Source organism: Monodelphis domestica, chromosome 2 (assembly GCF_027887165.1).
Source record: "Monodelphis domestica isolate mMonDom1 chromosome 2, mMonDom1.pri, whole genome shotgun sequence".
NCBI classification, from domain to species: Eukaryota; Metazoa; Chordata; class Mammalia; order Didelphimorphia; family Didelphidae; genus Monodelphis; species Monodelphis domestica.
This window is the reverse complement of record NC_077228.1, coordinates 253598868-253615184: the sequence shown is the minus strand read 5'-3', so window position 1 is coordinate 253615184 and position 16317 is coordinate 253598868. Positions and strand designations below refer to the sequence as shown.

The following is a 16317-nucleotide window of genomic DNA, read 5'->3' as shown; positions in this document are numbered from 1 at the left end:
GACACCCTTGTTTCACTCCTGCTCTTATTGGGAAGACTTCTAATTTATCCCTATTGCAAATGATACTTGCTGATGGTTTTAAATATACAGTGTTTACTAGTTTTAGGAAAGGTCCTTCTATTCCTATGCTTTCTAATGTTTTCAATAGGAATGGGTGTTGTATTTTGTCAAAGGCTTTTTCTGAATCTTTTGAGATAAACATGTGATTTCTGTTGGTTTGCTTGTTGATATGGTCAGTTATGTGTATGGTTTTCCTAATATTAAACCATTCTTACATTCCTAGTATAAATCCTACTGAATAATCCTTGCAATCACTTGTTGGAGTCTTTTTGCTAGTATTCTATTTAAGATTTTTGCTTCTATGTTCATTAAGAAGATTGGTCTGTAGTTTTCTTTCTCTGTGTTTGATTTTCATGGCTTTGGAATCAGCACCATATTTGCATCATAAAAGGAATTTGGTAGAACTCCTTTGCTTATTTTGTCAAATAGTTTGTGTTATATTGGAATTAGTTGTTCTTTGATTGTTTGATAGAATTCATTTGTGAATCCATTAGGCCCTGGGGATTTTTTTCTTCAGAAATTCCTTGATGGCTTGTTCAATTTCTTTTTCTAATATGGGATTATTGAAGTATTCTACATCCTCTTCTGTTAATCTAGGCAATATACATTTTTGTAACTATTCATCCATATCACCTAGATTGCCATATTTATTGCCTGCCACATAATTGGGCAAAATACTTTTTAATGATTTCCTTAATTTCCTCTTCATTAGAGGTAAGGTCTCCATTTTTATCTTGGATACTGTTAATTTGGTTTTCTTCTTTCCTTTTATAAATTAGATTAACCATTACTTTATCTATTTTTTCAAAGTACCAGCTTCTAGTCTTATTTATTAATTCAATAGTTCTTTCACTTTCAAATTTATTAATTTATCTGAAATTTCTTCTGAAAAGGTTGCATTCATTATTTCTGCTCTTTTGAATTTGTTTACCATGTTTTTATGCCCTATATATGGTCAGTCTTTGTGAATGTACCATGGGCTGCTGAAAAGAAAGTATATTCCTTTTTGTCCCTATTTATTTTTCTTCCTATATCTATTAACTCTAATTTTTCCAAAATTTCATTCACATCTTTTACCTCTTTACTATTTATTTTTTGGTTTAATTTATCTAGCTCTGATAGAAGAAGGTTCAGGTCTCCCACCAGAATAGTTTTACTATCTCTTTCTTCCTTAAGCTCCAATAGTTTCTCTTCTAAAAATTTGGATGCTATACCATTTGGTGCATACATGTTGAGTACTGATATTTCCCCATTGTCTATAATGTCTATACTGACTTTTATCAGGTTGTAATTACCTTCCCTATCTCTTTTAATCAGATCTATTTTTACTTTGGCTTTATCAGATATCATGATTGTGACTACTACCTACTTTTTCTCATGATGCCCAATAGATTTTGCACCAGTCTCTTACCTTTACTCTGTGTGTGTCTATCAGCCTCGTGTGTTTCTTGTAGACAACATATGGTAGGATTTTTGGTTTCTAATCCACCCTGCCATTTGGTTCCATTTTATGGGTGAGTTCATCCTATTCCCAGAGTTATAATTACCACCTGTGTATTACCCATCATTTTGATTTCCTTTCTTAGTCCTGCCCTTTCTTCTTTCACTATTTCCTTCTACACCAATATTTTTCTGTTAATCAGCGCCCCTAATCCCCACCCTTATTTTTACTTCTCTTCCTACTCCCTCCATTATTATTTCCCTCATATTTTTTGTAGGATCTATTAAATTCCCTCCCCCCTCTTTTTCTCTCCATTTTGGTACTCCCTGCCCCACTCCCCACCTAAGCTTTCTCCCCTTAACTTTGCTGTAGGGTAAAATAGATTTCAATACCCCAATAGATTTAGATGCTCTTCCCTCTCAGAGTTGATTCCACTGAGAGTAAGGTTTAAGTATTACCTAGTAGCACTCTCTTCTTCTCCTTCTTATAATAGTATTCTTCCCCTCCCCTTCCCATGCATCTCTTTATGTGATATAGATTATCCTTTTTTTTTAAATTCCTGCAAGCTTTTCTTGGTGCCATCTTCTATCCCTTCCTCTTTATTTTTTTACATATCATCTTAAACCATTTAGTACCCCAACCACTACCTATGAATAACTCTTCTAACTATTATCATAGTTAATACAGTTTTTAAGAGTTACAAATACCATTTTTCCTATATAGGAGTATAAACAATTTCATCTTTATTTTTTTAAATCCCTACCTTCCATCTTGGAGTCAATGTATTGACTCCAAGGCAGAAGAGTAGTAAGGGCTAGGCAATGGCAGTCAAGTGACTTGCCCAGGGTCACATAGATGGGAAGTTTCTGAGGTCAGATTTGAACCCAGGACCTCCCATCTCTAGGCCTGACTCTCAATCCACTGAGACACCCAGCTGCCCCCTTAATTTGACCTTTAAAAGAAAAAAAATCCTCTTTTTCTTATTTACCTTTTCATGTTTCTCTTCAGTTTTGTATTTGGACATTAAAATTTACATTTAGTTCTGGTCTTTTATTTACAAATACTTAGAAATCTTCTATTTTGTTAAATGCCCATACTTTTTCCCTGGAAGTATATAGTCAGTTTTGATGGGTAGGTGATCCTTGGTTGTAGGCCCAATTCTCTTGCCTTTCTGAATATCATATTCCAAGCCTTGAGGTCCTTTAGTGTGGAGGCTGCCAGATCCTATATAATCCTTATTGGTGCTTCTTGATATCTAAATTGTTTCTTTCTGGCTTCTTGCAATATTTTATCCTTAGCTTGGAAACTCTTGAATTTGGCAATTACATTCTTGGGGGTTGTCTTTTGAGGATTTAATGTAGAGGGTGATCTATAGACTCTTTGAACGTCTATTTTGCCCTCTTGTTCAAGAATATCAGGGCAATTTTCTTGGATAATATTTTGTAGTATGGTGTCAAGGTTTCTTTTTTATTTCCAGGTTTTCATATAGGCCTATGATTCTCAAATTGTCTCTCCTGGACTTGTTTTCTAAGTCAACCATCTTCTCAGTGAGATATCTTCCATTGTCAGTCTTTTGACTTTGCTTTATTAATTCTTGCTGTCTTGTGAGATCATTAGCCCAATTCTAGTTATTAAAGACTGGTTTTCAGCTATGATCTTTTGTTTTTCCTTTTTGGCTTGGTCTATCTTGGTTTTCATGGCTTCCAGCAGGTCAATTCTGGTCTTCAATTTGCTTATCATTTAATTTGATTTCTGGGATTCTTTTTCCAAGTATAAGATTCTGTCTTTTAAACTTATTTTCTTTTAAAACGATTTCCCACTTTTATTGCCATGCTTCTTCTATCTTTCTCACATGGTTCATCATCTCAGATCTGAGCTCCTCAAGAGCTTATGACCAATTTCCATTTTTTTGGAAGGTTTGGCTATGTTTGCTTCTTTGCCATCCTCTGCTGTCTCCTCTGTGGTCTGGAGTTTTCCTCCACAGAAATTATCCAGGGTCAGAGGCTTTTTCTTGTTTTTGTTTTTGTTTTTTTTTTTGGTAGTTGTAGATAGTAGATCTTGGGTGTCAGTGACCATTTCTGTGCTAATTCTTTCTTTCCTTCTCACTCAAAAGTCTGAGTGAGGAGGGCAGGCTCTCTGTGTATCGAGCTACATAGTAATTTTTTCCTGAGGCTATTTTTCAGTTTCTGCTGCTTCTGCTGTGTGTAGCCCCTCTCTGCCCTATCTCCATGCCCAATCTTCACATTCCTCAGCCTCCTGGAATCCCAAGTCTTGCTGCTCTCTGGAGTGAGTCTGTGGTGCCCTCAGCAATTCCCCAAGAACCTAGTGATTGCCCTGCACTTGCTCTGACTCTGGCGTCATAGGTGGACTGGGGGAGGGGTGATTAGCTTGCACTTTGGTAGGATAATTTTACCCCCTTATAGCATGGAAATGCCCAAACCCTGCTTACTTTCAAGGCTGCACCCTATGTATGGATGAGCCCCTTTACTCATTTGATTTTGGTTTTTGTTCTTTTGAGGTGCTCTATATTGGTAAGTGGTGAGGAAAAGTCCTTTGCTTCTACTCTGTGGCCATTTTAGCCTGGAAGTCTCATCATTTCTCATACCACAATAGTACTATATATTGTGAATAGTAAATCATATACCACACTTTGCTCAGCCATTCCCCAATTAATAGGCATTGTTTCTATTTCCACTTCTTTTCCACAATAAAAAGAACTATTAATATTATTGTACATATATGTCTTTTTCTTTTTTAGGTTTTTCATCTCCTATAATAAACTGCTTATTCTTCTTTCATGCGTTTCCCCTAGAGTTCTCATTTCTTTTTTCATTTTCTTCATCAGGCTTCATTTAATTTTAAATATAATTGTTTTCAATATATTTTTCCAATCCATATTTACATTTGGAGTTACTAAATATAGAATTATATTTTTGTAGCAGGTGATGGTGGTAGTGGTGGTGGTGTGTGATCCAGAGAAGTTGCACATCAACATGAACCTCCTGACATATGTACTCACACAATCTATTTGATATAATTATGAATGGGCACCTTTCTTAGCCTGAATTCTCTCCCATAGTACCAAAATGCATTTCATGTCTCTAAAGGAAGAACATGTACAAGGATATGCTAGTAAGTGTTTCACAACTGGGAAAATGTATAAATGATACTTCATAAAATTCTGTATTATGACAGTTAAGGCATCTCAAAATTTAGTCTCTAGCCTGATGTATTCCTCTAAACTTAGCTTGGGTGATCCTCAGACAATAGACATTGAGACTTCCACTGGACCCATATTTGAAAATTGCCTTCCATTGCAGCTGTTCTAGAGAACCCATAGTTACTTCTACCACAGTAAAAAGAGCTTTTGTAGAGAAATATGAAAACTGTGCAAGGTCAAGTCTAGGGTTGACCCCACACAAGTTTGGGTGAAAACTAAAAGTTTGTTTTGGGCATTTTCCTTCTGCTTTATAGCACTCGCCCCTTCTCCAACTTTGTCCCACAGTATCTAATATTCTGATAATTTCTTATTATACTTTAGATTCCTTAAAACCTAATCCTAAGCCAAAAACATTCCTCATCACTCAGTATTTCAAACGATAAACATCTTTCTTCAATCTTCTCCACAACCCAAATCATCTAATAGGGCCAGTATAATGGTCAAAAATTGACCAATAAAGATTTCCTACTCTAATTTGGTTACAAAGCATACAATTATACCAACTCTATTTTCTATGATGATAAAGCCAAAAAAAAAATGCTCCAAATCATAAGGAATTACACTCCATATTTGTAGCTGAGGCAGAGCCGTAATGGTTAAAGCCCTCCTCTTCTCCCTGCTTGGGCTGCATAGTCAAGGTCGTGGGTTGAACTGTGTATGACCTGCCCAGCTGCGTGTTCAAGGTTAGAATAGTCAGCAGAGGGAGGTTTGATAATGACTGTGAGAAACTGTGAGAAACTTCTTTTTCTGCCCTTTTTTGGAATCTTCTCGGTTCCTCCTTGTGCCTGGCAGGTAATGTCATGAATTCCTGTGAATCTGCCCAATTATTGGTTCCTGCTGTTGCTGGGCGGTAACTCATATCTTTCTGTGGTTTTAACCTATATATGCTTTGTGTGAATCCAATAAACTTTGTTGTTATGCATTTCATATAGCGTCCATTCGTTACTCTTCATTTTCATTACCCAAGTAAGGGCACACAGGGTTGGCCACCCTGGAGCTGAGCCTTACAAAATTGGCATCCGGGAAAAGGGACATATGCCATCGTAACCCCAATTCCTTTGCTGGTCAGAAGATGATGAAGTAACGGGTTTTGCCACAATTCTGCAGATTGGGTGAGCAAAACGCAGAGAATAGAGAGTTCCATGTTTACGGGCTTCATCTGTTCTACAATCTTTTCTATCTCTCTTTTTTGTTTTGTAGTTTATTTCTCAGGAGTTATGGGAAACTCAGTTCCGGTCCTTTTACAGGACGGAAGTTGGCAAGCTCAGCATCTTATACACGCTGCCTTAACGGCACATGGAATTAAAGTGCAGAAAAAGATGTTAAAGAAGTTTGTGGGTTATGTAAGACAATTAGCACCATGGTTCCCTGAAGGAGAGATTATATCTAGTTCAGAATGGGAACGTGTAGGATCAATGTTTGGTTCGGATGGGGAAACACCACCCCTGGATTACGCAGTTATTTTCAATGTCATAAAATCATGTATTGAGGATCCAGAAGCTAATAAGAAAATGCAAGCTGTTTTAAAAATGGAGGTTGAGTAAGAAGATGAGGAAGGAGAAGTTAGTGGGGAGGTAGTTAATCAGAGAAAAATATTTCTTGTCTGCCGTTTGCTATGGGGGCAAGGCTGTAGCCCTCCCTAAATCAAGAAGTTTTTCCTGAAACTGTGGCAGTGCTTAAAAATAAGCCAACATTGACATCTCGTGGTGAAATGAGGCAAGGACAGGTGGGAAAGTTTCTGAGGGTAGCAGAGCTGGAGAAAGCATTAGGAGATTTAGACACAGGACAGGCACAATTATTCCCGGTATTGGAAGATGTTAACACTCAAACTAGGAGATTCACTCCCATGCCATTAAAAGAGGCATGTACTAAATACGGTCCTCAAGTAGCCTATACACTTTTTTTATTGGAGCAGCTTATAGCTGCTGAGAATCTTACTCCTCATGATTGGAAACAGGTAGCAAGTGTTTCATTCTCCCAGGAACAGGCAGTACAATGGAAAGCCATTTGGAAAGAGATATTAGAACAGGAGCAGCTTAGGATGCAACACACTATGGTGCCTAGAGGAGCCCCTTCATTGGACCAACTCATAGGAGAAGGGCCAAATCAGTTCCCTCAACATCAGATAGGGTATATTCCTCAATTATACTCGATGATTGCCTCTGCAGCTATAAAGGCATGGAAAGGAATGGAAGGGGTCCCAAAGTTGGATTTTAATAAACTGAGGCAGAAGTCTGATCAAGCTTTTGAGGATTATGTGGCAGAAGTACAGAAAGCAGTGGAACGGACTTTGGGAACAGTGCAAGGATTAGAGGAGTTGATAAAAACCATAGTCAAGCAGAATGCTACTCCTGACTATAGACAAGTGTTAATTAATTTACCAGCTTCTGCAACTCTAGAGGATATGATTATTAAGGCTCTGGAAGTAAAAATCTCAGAGTCATCAGGCTCATGCTCAAGCTGCCATGGTGGGAGCGGCAGTACAACAAGCCATGAAAAGTCAGGGAAAAGGTCAGATAAGATGCTATGGATGTGGAAAATTAGGCCACACGAAGGAAAATTGTCAGTCTAATTTGTCAGGGACTAAACCTAAGCCTTCTCAAAGATGTCAAAAATGTAATAAGGGATATCACTGGAACCAGGATTGTAGGTCAGGAAACGGGCAGGGGGGCCTTCGAGAGGCCCCTACAAACAATCCCCAAGCCTTCCCTGCCATGTAGCAGACCTCTCTCGATTGGGAAAAACATCAAGCTCCCTTTCGGTCCACCGATCAGCCCTTTCAGGGATAGAAGGGCAAGAGCAGGACTTCCCTATAAGACCTGAAAAACCTGTACTCCCGTTGCCTTTTGAAACCCTTAAGGTTTGGGGCATTGGAATACCTATGGCTGGGGAACTCTGTTCTGCTGTTAGTAATGTTGATGTCATGCCAGAAAAGATAACTAAGGAAATGTGGCAAGACTCCAAAATACAGTTAACTCTTACAAATCTTATTGGAACTTTAATAGTGATTCAAGATGTCTTAGCCTTTGTGAAATCAAACACCACTGTGTGCTGGACTGAAAGAGTTAGTCAGCACAGACCTATGCTTATTGTGGAAATAGAGGGTATTTCTATTGATGGATTGGTTGATTCTGGAGTGGACACTACAGTCCTCAGGATGCCTGACTTCAAGTCTATTCCGTGGTCAAGGAGTATTATAGAAGTTCCTGTGACAGGCGTGGGGGGGAGTCACCACTATAGGTAAGACTTCTAGCCCTCTCTCCTGGTGCTGTGGGAATTCTCAAGGGCTAATTACACCTTTAGTCAATGCTAAACTTGATACCATGCTTTGGGGAGAGACATATTGCAAGGCATGAAGTGCATTATTAGCACGGATTTTTCATAGGGGCCGTTGAAGAGCTGAGAGCTGTCCCATTAACTTGGAAAAATGATAAGCCCATATGGGTAGATCAATGGCCCCTTACAGCTTCTAAAGCTCTCAGCATTGAAAGAAATAGTTCAAGAGCAATTGACAAAGGGACATATTAGACCAAGTACTAGTCCCTGGAATTCTCCTGTATTTGTAATACAGAAAAAAATCTGGCAAGTGGCATATGCTTACTGATTTACGCCAAGTTAATGAGTCCATGGAGGAGATGGGGGCCCTGCAGCCAGGGCTGCCGGTTCTTTCTTGGATACCTATTCATTGGAAAATATGGGCCATAGATTTGAAAGACTGCTTTTACACTATTCCGCTGCAGGAAAAGGACTGCAAGCGTTTTGCCTTCTCGGTCCATTGTCAACAATACGTGGACCAAGCCCTCAGATCTATTAGAAGTAAACATCCAAAAGTCATGATGATTCATTATATGGATGATATTCTTTTGGCAGCAACTACTGTAGAACAGCTTGAAGCACTATTTCCCATGCTTCTGCAACACTTGTCTGAATTTAACCTTGTAATAGCCGAAGAAAAAATTCAAAAAGGAGAAGAGATTAGTTATTTAGGGAGTCTAATTGGGCCTTGTGAGATAAAGCCTCAGAAAATACAGATTCGGATGGATAAACTACAAACTTTGAATGATTTTCAAAAAATGTTAGGGGATATTAATTGGATACGTCCTTTTCTTAAACTTACTACAGAACAATTACATCCTCTTTTTCAATTATTAGAGGGAGATGCTAATCTAAAATCTCCCAGAACATTAACCCCTGAGGCCATCTCTGCTTTAAAAAATGTTGAAGAAGCTCTTAATACAGCTCTTCTGACACGCTTTGACCCTCATCAGCCTGTGGAGGTCAAAATTTTACAAACACCACATGTTCCTACAGCAGCTGTAGTCCAGCGTGACAAAGTGATATTATGGATACATTCCAAATCTCAATCAGGCAAGGCAATTCCTCTTTATCCCTTATTGATGGGACAAATTATTAAAAGGGCAATAAAAGTAGTTATTCAAGGAATAGGACAATATCCTGAAGTTATTCATATTCCTGTTACAAAAGCACAATTACAGGATTGGATAGAATCTTATACAGAGTGGGCCAGTCTTTTGCAATTCCCATGTTTCTTCCGCTCCCAGACTAACTTATCTCCCTTTTGGAAAATTTTCAATCAATACTGTATAGTTTCAAATCCTATTTCCAATCATCTGGTTGATGGTCCTAATATTTTTGTGGATGCCAACCCGCAAGCAGCTGCTATTTTTTCTCCTCCTAATCAGCATATGATTTTCCATACCCCTTTTTCCAGGACTCAACAGAATGAACTCCCAGCAGCTCTATTGGCTTTGTGGAAACATCCGGAGTCCTTTAATCTTATTGTGGATTCCCAGTATGTTGCACAAGCCTTACCTAAATTGACAAATGCAGTGATCCAATCTAAACAGGGTACAGTCAATCTTATTTTTTCAAAATTGCAGTATGTCCTACGCAATCGCTTGTGCTCAGTGTATGTTCTCCATGTCCGTAGTCACACTTCTTTGCCCGGTCCGATTATTTTGGGCAATCATATTGTGGATCAGGCTCTTGAAGCCCCATTACTGTCTTTTTCATCTCCAGCAGCTGAAGCTCAGAAAGCTCATGATAAATTCCATCAATCTGCTCGAGCCTTACAAAAACAATTTCAAATAATTAAGGCACAAGCCCGACTTATTGTCAAGGCTTGCCCCAAGTGTGTTCCATTTCAACCTGCAAGCAACAAGGAGGGTGCTCAGAACCCTCAAGGAGTGCATCCATTGCACATCTGGTAGATGGATGTGACTCATGTCAATTCTTTTGGTCTTGCCAAGTATGTACATGTTACTATAGATACATATTCTGGGTTCTTGTGGGCCTCAGCCCTACAATCTGAATCCTCTAGGGCAGTGAAAACCCACTGCCTCTTGACTTTTCAAACACAAGCCCCCCCCTGAAATTCTAAAAACTGATAATGGCCCGGCTTACACTTCTGAAGCCTTTGCCACATTTTGCCGTGATTGGCATATTACTCATATAACAGGCGTCCCATACAATCCTACTGGTCAGGCAATGATTGAATGTGCCAACCGTACCTTGAAAATGGTGCTTGTTAAACAAAAAGGAGGAGCTTGGCAGTCCCCTCAGGATCACTTAGCCATGGCAATCTTTACTATTAATAATCTTATTTGGACACAACAAATTACTAAAGCTGAAAAAATTTTTGAACATTGGCACAGCATGGTACCGGCTCAGCGGGAGGATACTCTTCTCCCAGCTGGTGATTTGGACTATGTTATGTGGAAGGATGAAAATAACACCTGGTATGGTCCTGATAGAGTTTTAATCAGGGGAAGAGGGTTTCTTTGTGTCTCCACAGGTCAAGGACAATGATGGATCCCTCGTAGAAGGAACAAACCTATCCTGCAGTCTGGAGAAGATGAAACCTCAACGTCAACCAAGGGGCAGGAAAAGGCCCCGTGTGCTACAGAAAAAAGAGAGACAATTGATCCTGTTCCTGGCGACTCTGATGAACACTCTCAACATGGCTAATACAGAGACACAGACTCATTGGGTTTTATGGGAAAAACCCCCATGGATTAACTTTGTAGAATTTGAGGAGGACTTTCCTGAGGTATCTCTTCATGTACAACAATTTGGTCCAAGATGGAAATGGACTGCTAAGAATGGAGAGACTGGGGAAAGATTTCATATTATGGATGGTATCACTCATCTGCAGATAGAGCAATGGAAAGATCTCAACTAATTAGCTCTAGGGAAAAGAGATGTATTTCTTGCATAGTTTTAGGTCTTGATAGCCGCCCTTACTGCTACAACTGTCAGTAGTGTTTCTCTAGCACAAAATGTAGCTAATGTACGTGTCCTGGAACATGATGCAGAATATTTACACGGGCTTGCACAGAATGTAACCAAGGCTTTGCTTATACAGCAAGATATTAATACAAGGGTTTTTTTATGCTTTACAACAAATATCTAAAGATGTATTGTTACTAACTAATCAAGTAGAAATTTTAGCTATTAAGGGTAAATTACGGTGTGATTATCATTATTCAGCTTTTTGTCTTCTTCCTGTTAAAGTTAACACGTCTGATGCATTTGAAAAAATTAGAAATGATCTACAAGGCTAAAAGGCAATATCTCTGAAAACATCCAACAATTGAACCATATTATTGAAGAAATGGATAGTTCCTTAGCTGAGGATCTTTATCCTGAACATATTGCTGATTCTATATACAATTGGATTAAATCAGGCCAAAGTTGGCTGTCTCCTTTAGCTCAAATGAGTATAACCATATTGACTTTCATACTGTTTATAGTTATCTTACTGGTCCTTCTTCTCTATCTATTCCAGCTCCTTGTGTCCAGCTTGGGTAGGATTGGACAAGTTCTTACCCAACACTGGGTACTGTTGCAAAACAAAAAGGGGGAATTGTAGTCGAGGCAGAGCCATAATGGTTAAAGCCCTCCTCTTCTCCCTGCTTGGGCTGCATAGTCAAGGTTGTGGGTTGAACTTTGTATGACCTGCCCAGCTGTGTGTTCAAGGTTAGAATAGTCAGCAGAGGGAGGTTTGATAATGACTGTGAGAAACAGTGAGAAACTTCTTTTTCTGCCCTTTTTTGGAATCCTCTTGGTTCCTCCTTGTGCCTGGCAGGTAATGTCATGAATTCCTGTGAATCTGCCCAATTATTGGTTCCTGCTGTTGCTGGGCGGTAACTCATATCTTCCTGTGGTTTTAACCTATATATGCTTTGTGTGAATCCAATAAACTTTGTCGTTATGCATTTCATATAGCATCCATTCGTTACTCTTCATTTTCGTTACCCCAAGTAAGGGCACACAGGGTTGGCCACCCTGGAGTTGAGCCTTACACATATTTAATTTATATATGTATATATATGGCTCATTAAACCCTTATTGTTTATATTAATTGTCAATATTTATATTCTTGAAATAATGAAATACTATTTCTCCTTAAAAAAGCCATATTAGAAATTTTCTTAAAATTAAATGTTGAGTTCTCTGTGTGGAAAATAAATTGAGAGAATAAAGCCAAGATGGCAGAGTAGCAGGAAGAAGTACAAAGAACCCTTCCTTCCCCAGCCCACACTTCTCTAAACATATCTAAAACATTACAGACCAAATATTGATCAGTAAATTTAATAGCAAAAAATAATTCAAATTTAGGAAATTTTTTCCCAGCCCAAGCTGTGATTAGGAAATAGAAAGATCTGTGCACACTGAGGATGGGATCTGACCAGGATCATGCTGACCAGAGCTTTCTGATTTAGATTTTGAAAGAGAATAGAGGTTTTCTATTGTGGGAAGACAGGGCTGTTCCTCAGATCTTTAGAAGACACTGTCGGGGGCAGCTGGGTAGCTCAGTGGATTGAGAGTCAGGCCTAGAGACAAGAGGTCCTAGGTTCAAACCTGGCCTCAGACACTTCCCAGCTGTGTGACCCTGGGCGAGTCACTTGACCCCCATTGCCTAGCCCTTACCATTCATCTGCCTTGGAGCCAGTATGTAGTATTGATTCCAAGACAGAAGGTAAGGGTTAAAAAAAAAGAAGACACTGTGACTTTGTGTGGGTTGTGGGAACAGTTGATAACCATCATCCTTGTCACTTATTACTCCGTTCTGGTCACAGATCCGGGGTAGCCTGAGGAGAATTTCTGCTCACAGGAGTGGTCACAGACTTTAGTTTATGTAATGAGCAAGAAGTTCAGAAGCAAATAACTGTGTGGCTTATGCCCCAGATGCAGAGCCAGATATCAGTCACATGCCAGACCAAAGAGAATCTTTTAGTTCTTATTCTAAACCCTCAGAATTTTATGGATAACTGATACTAGTTGAATCTAATAACAGTCTATTGTTTAGCCTCAAACTTAGGTCAAGAACTCATAGTAGTCAAAATGAGGGGACAGGGACCAGATTTTTTTTGTCCTTGTTCAGAATACTTTGGGAATCCTAAAAGGTTGCAAGCCCTCAGCTTGAACTGTACTGAAAAAAAAAAACCAGTTATATTAGTAATTCAGGCCATCTCTCCAGAAATGCACAAATCCTGGTCTTAACAGTTCATAGACAGAAAATAGACTTGAAGATGAGTAAACAAAAAAAGAACCCCACTACAAAAAGCTATTATAATGACAGGGGTGCTCAAGACATAAATACAAAAGAAGAGAAGAAAAATGTCTACTAAGAAAGTCTTAAAGAAAAGCACTGTTTGGATACAAAATATACTAGAATTCCTTAAAATTTTTATGAATGAAATGAAAATATTAGAAGAAAAATGGAAGTAAAATTAAAGCTATGGGAAAAGGGAAAAAATTAGAAATATGGCAATATCATGGCAGAAGCAATAAACTCATTGAACATTAAAATTGTCTAAAGAGAAATCAATGACTCCAAAGTTAAAAAAAAAAAATATATATATATATATATATATAATGTAAGGTAATCCACGGGAGAAAAACTGGCCTAGAAAGCAGATTTCAGAAAAAAATATTGAGAGGCATTGGACTACATGAAAAAGCAAGGCCAGCAAATCCCTAAATATAATTTCCAAGCATTATTAAAATAAAACTGCCTATCAACCTTAGAATCAGAGAAAATAAAAATGGAACAAACCCAGAAACTCCAAAATGCAAACTCCAAGAAACCTTATAGCCAACATCCTGTTGACAAAGAACAAATACTACACTCAATAGAAAGAAATCATTTAAGTTCTAAGGAACCAGTCATGATAACACCAGATTTTGCAGCCACCACTATAACGGAATGGAGAGTTTAGCATACCTTATTACAGGAGGCAAAACACTTAGACTGAAATAGAATATTGTAAACTGATGGTTCACTGAGTGAAACTACTACTGATTGAAATAGTGAAAAGTAAACTGAGAGAAACTATTACTTGTTGAAATATAGAAAAGTAAACTGAGGGAAACTGCTTCTCTAGCAATGACTGCTCTATTCTCTGGTTTATGAATAGAGAAAGCTGCTGGAGGGGAACACACCCTGAGGATCTCCTAGATACAATGGGGATAGATGAGAGACACTGCTAGTACAGTTGGCACACAGGGATGCTGGCACACAGGGATGCTTATACACAGAGGACTGCTCTGGGGTTTACTCTGGGGTTTGCCTATTAATCCCAACTGATGGCTGATGGATCAATCTACTTCCTAACCTCCTTCCTCCCTCACTACCTCCCTTTTCCAACCCTCTGCTCCCTGCCTCCCTTCACCTCCCAATTCTTCTTAAAGCCTTTGGCTTCTTCCCTCCCTCCCCTAAGTGAACTATAAAGATCTTCTTTACTTTTCCTTTTTCAAATAGGGGTTTATTGGGATAATAGGATGGGAAACAGAGGAAAGTGGGATGAGGGTTTCCCTAATCTATAAGGGGAATTTGAGAGGGTTATGGAAATAGTCCAGTAACAAAAGTGAGAAAAGGAATATTTAGATAAATGGAGGACAACAGCTAAGATCTTCTTTTCTTCTTTTACAACACCATCAAGGTCTCTCAGTTTCTCCTGGCCAGCTTAAACTCTCAGAGAGAGACACCAACTCAAAAGTCAAGTTTCTCCTTCTTCTCTCTCTGTGGCCAGAAAAACCCCAACTCTTGGTCATTCAAAATCTCAGAGAGCACAGGATTCTCCCCTTGATCAGAAAGCCCCAAAAAAACAAGCCAGCACAATCAGGGTCTTTAGCCATCCTCAACTGCCAGTCTAAACTGCCCGAGAGAGAGAGAGAGAGAGAGAGAGAGAGAGAGAGAGAGAGAGAGAGAGAGAGAGAGACACACACACACTCCCAGCCCCTCCCCCTCATCAGCTCAACTGCCACTCCTCCTGGGAGCATTCTGTTTTAGTATCTTCGTCTTGATTGACAAAACATGTCCCCAGCTTAGAATTTTGCATCTTGCCTTGTCCTTCAAAACCTTTCTCTCTTCATGCCTCTTCAACAAGATTTAGGATGAAGAATAGCTTACTCAGCAAAATTGAGTATAATCCTATGGGTGTATGGGGGTGGACCTTTAGTGAAATAAATAGATAACTTCTTAGAATTCTTGACCCCTACTCAAATATATTTCTTAGAAACTTTGAAGATCAAGCACAGGCTTCAAGAGAAACATAAAAACTAAACATGAGCAAGCAATTATAAAAAACTTATCAGGAGATGAGACATGTATTCCCTGAGAATCTTCCCATCAGGAGTCTTAGAGGGTGGTTCAAAAGGTAGGATGCTTGGAACTGGTTATATTTTATTTTGATATTACAAGAAAAATGAAATGGGAGAGGAAGGGAATGCACTAGGAGAGAAAAAGGGAGAGGAAGGATGGAGAAAATTATCAGGGTAAGAAGCAGGTGACACTTGAACCTCACACTCAACAAAACTGATTGAGGGAAGAATGCACACACAGAGCTGGTAAAAGAAATACATTTACTCAACATTGAAACAGGAGGGAAAAGGAAGAAGGAAGAGGGGAATAAGAAAGAGATAGCAGATTAAGGGTACAATTAGTCCTAAGCAAAACCAATTATGCATAAAATGTCTATAGTTCTTTTTGAGTTGGCAAAGAATCTGAGAAGATGGTTATGAAGGTGAAATGGCTGAAAAAGTTGATGCATATGGATAAAATTCCGTTTTAATAATTAAGGAAATGGTTTCAGAGAAACCCAAGAAGCTTTATATGAACTGACAGAGATAAATGAACAGAACCAGAGTGAAATTTATAGAGGGACAACAATATGGAGAAGACAAGCAACTTTGAAAGAATTAGAAATTCTGATCCAAGTAATGGCTAACCACAGTTCAAAAAGACTGATGATTTTTTTAAAACCACCTACCCATCTCCTGATAGAGAAGTTTTTCACTCAGAGAGTGGATTGAGAGGATTTTCTGGATGTGGCCAATGAGGGAATTTTCTTTTTCTTGACTCTGTCTATTTGTAAAAAGGTTTAAAAAAATTTTTTTTTCTCAATCGGGTTAGGTAAGTTGGGGGTAGGGGAGTGTAGAGGCAGATTTTCATTTAAAACATCCATTTTAATCTTTAAAAACAATAAAAAGAGAGTTGTTTAAAGGGGAGTTGACTTCCCCAACCAACTCAATTTGTATCAGACTTGAAGCCATTTTTTATCTTCAAAAT

General features: G+C 38.7%; 1 long non-coding RNA gene across 1 annotated transcript; it reads left to right on the top strand.

The window, feature by feature from the left end:
• The first annotated feature begins 3533 nt into the window (after positions 1–3533).
• On the top strand, positions 3534–11971 carry LOC130457280 (uncharacterized). The gene is made up of 2 exons (XR_008916470.1): positions 3534–5833; positions 10537–11971. It is a non-coding gene; the product is annotated as an uncharacterized LOC130457280 (long non-coding RNA).
• The last annotated feature ends 4346 nt before the right edge of the window (positions 11972–16317 follow it).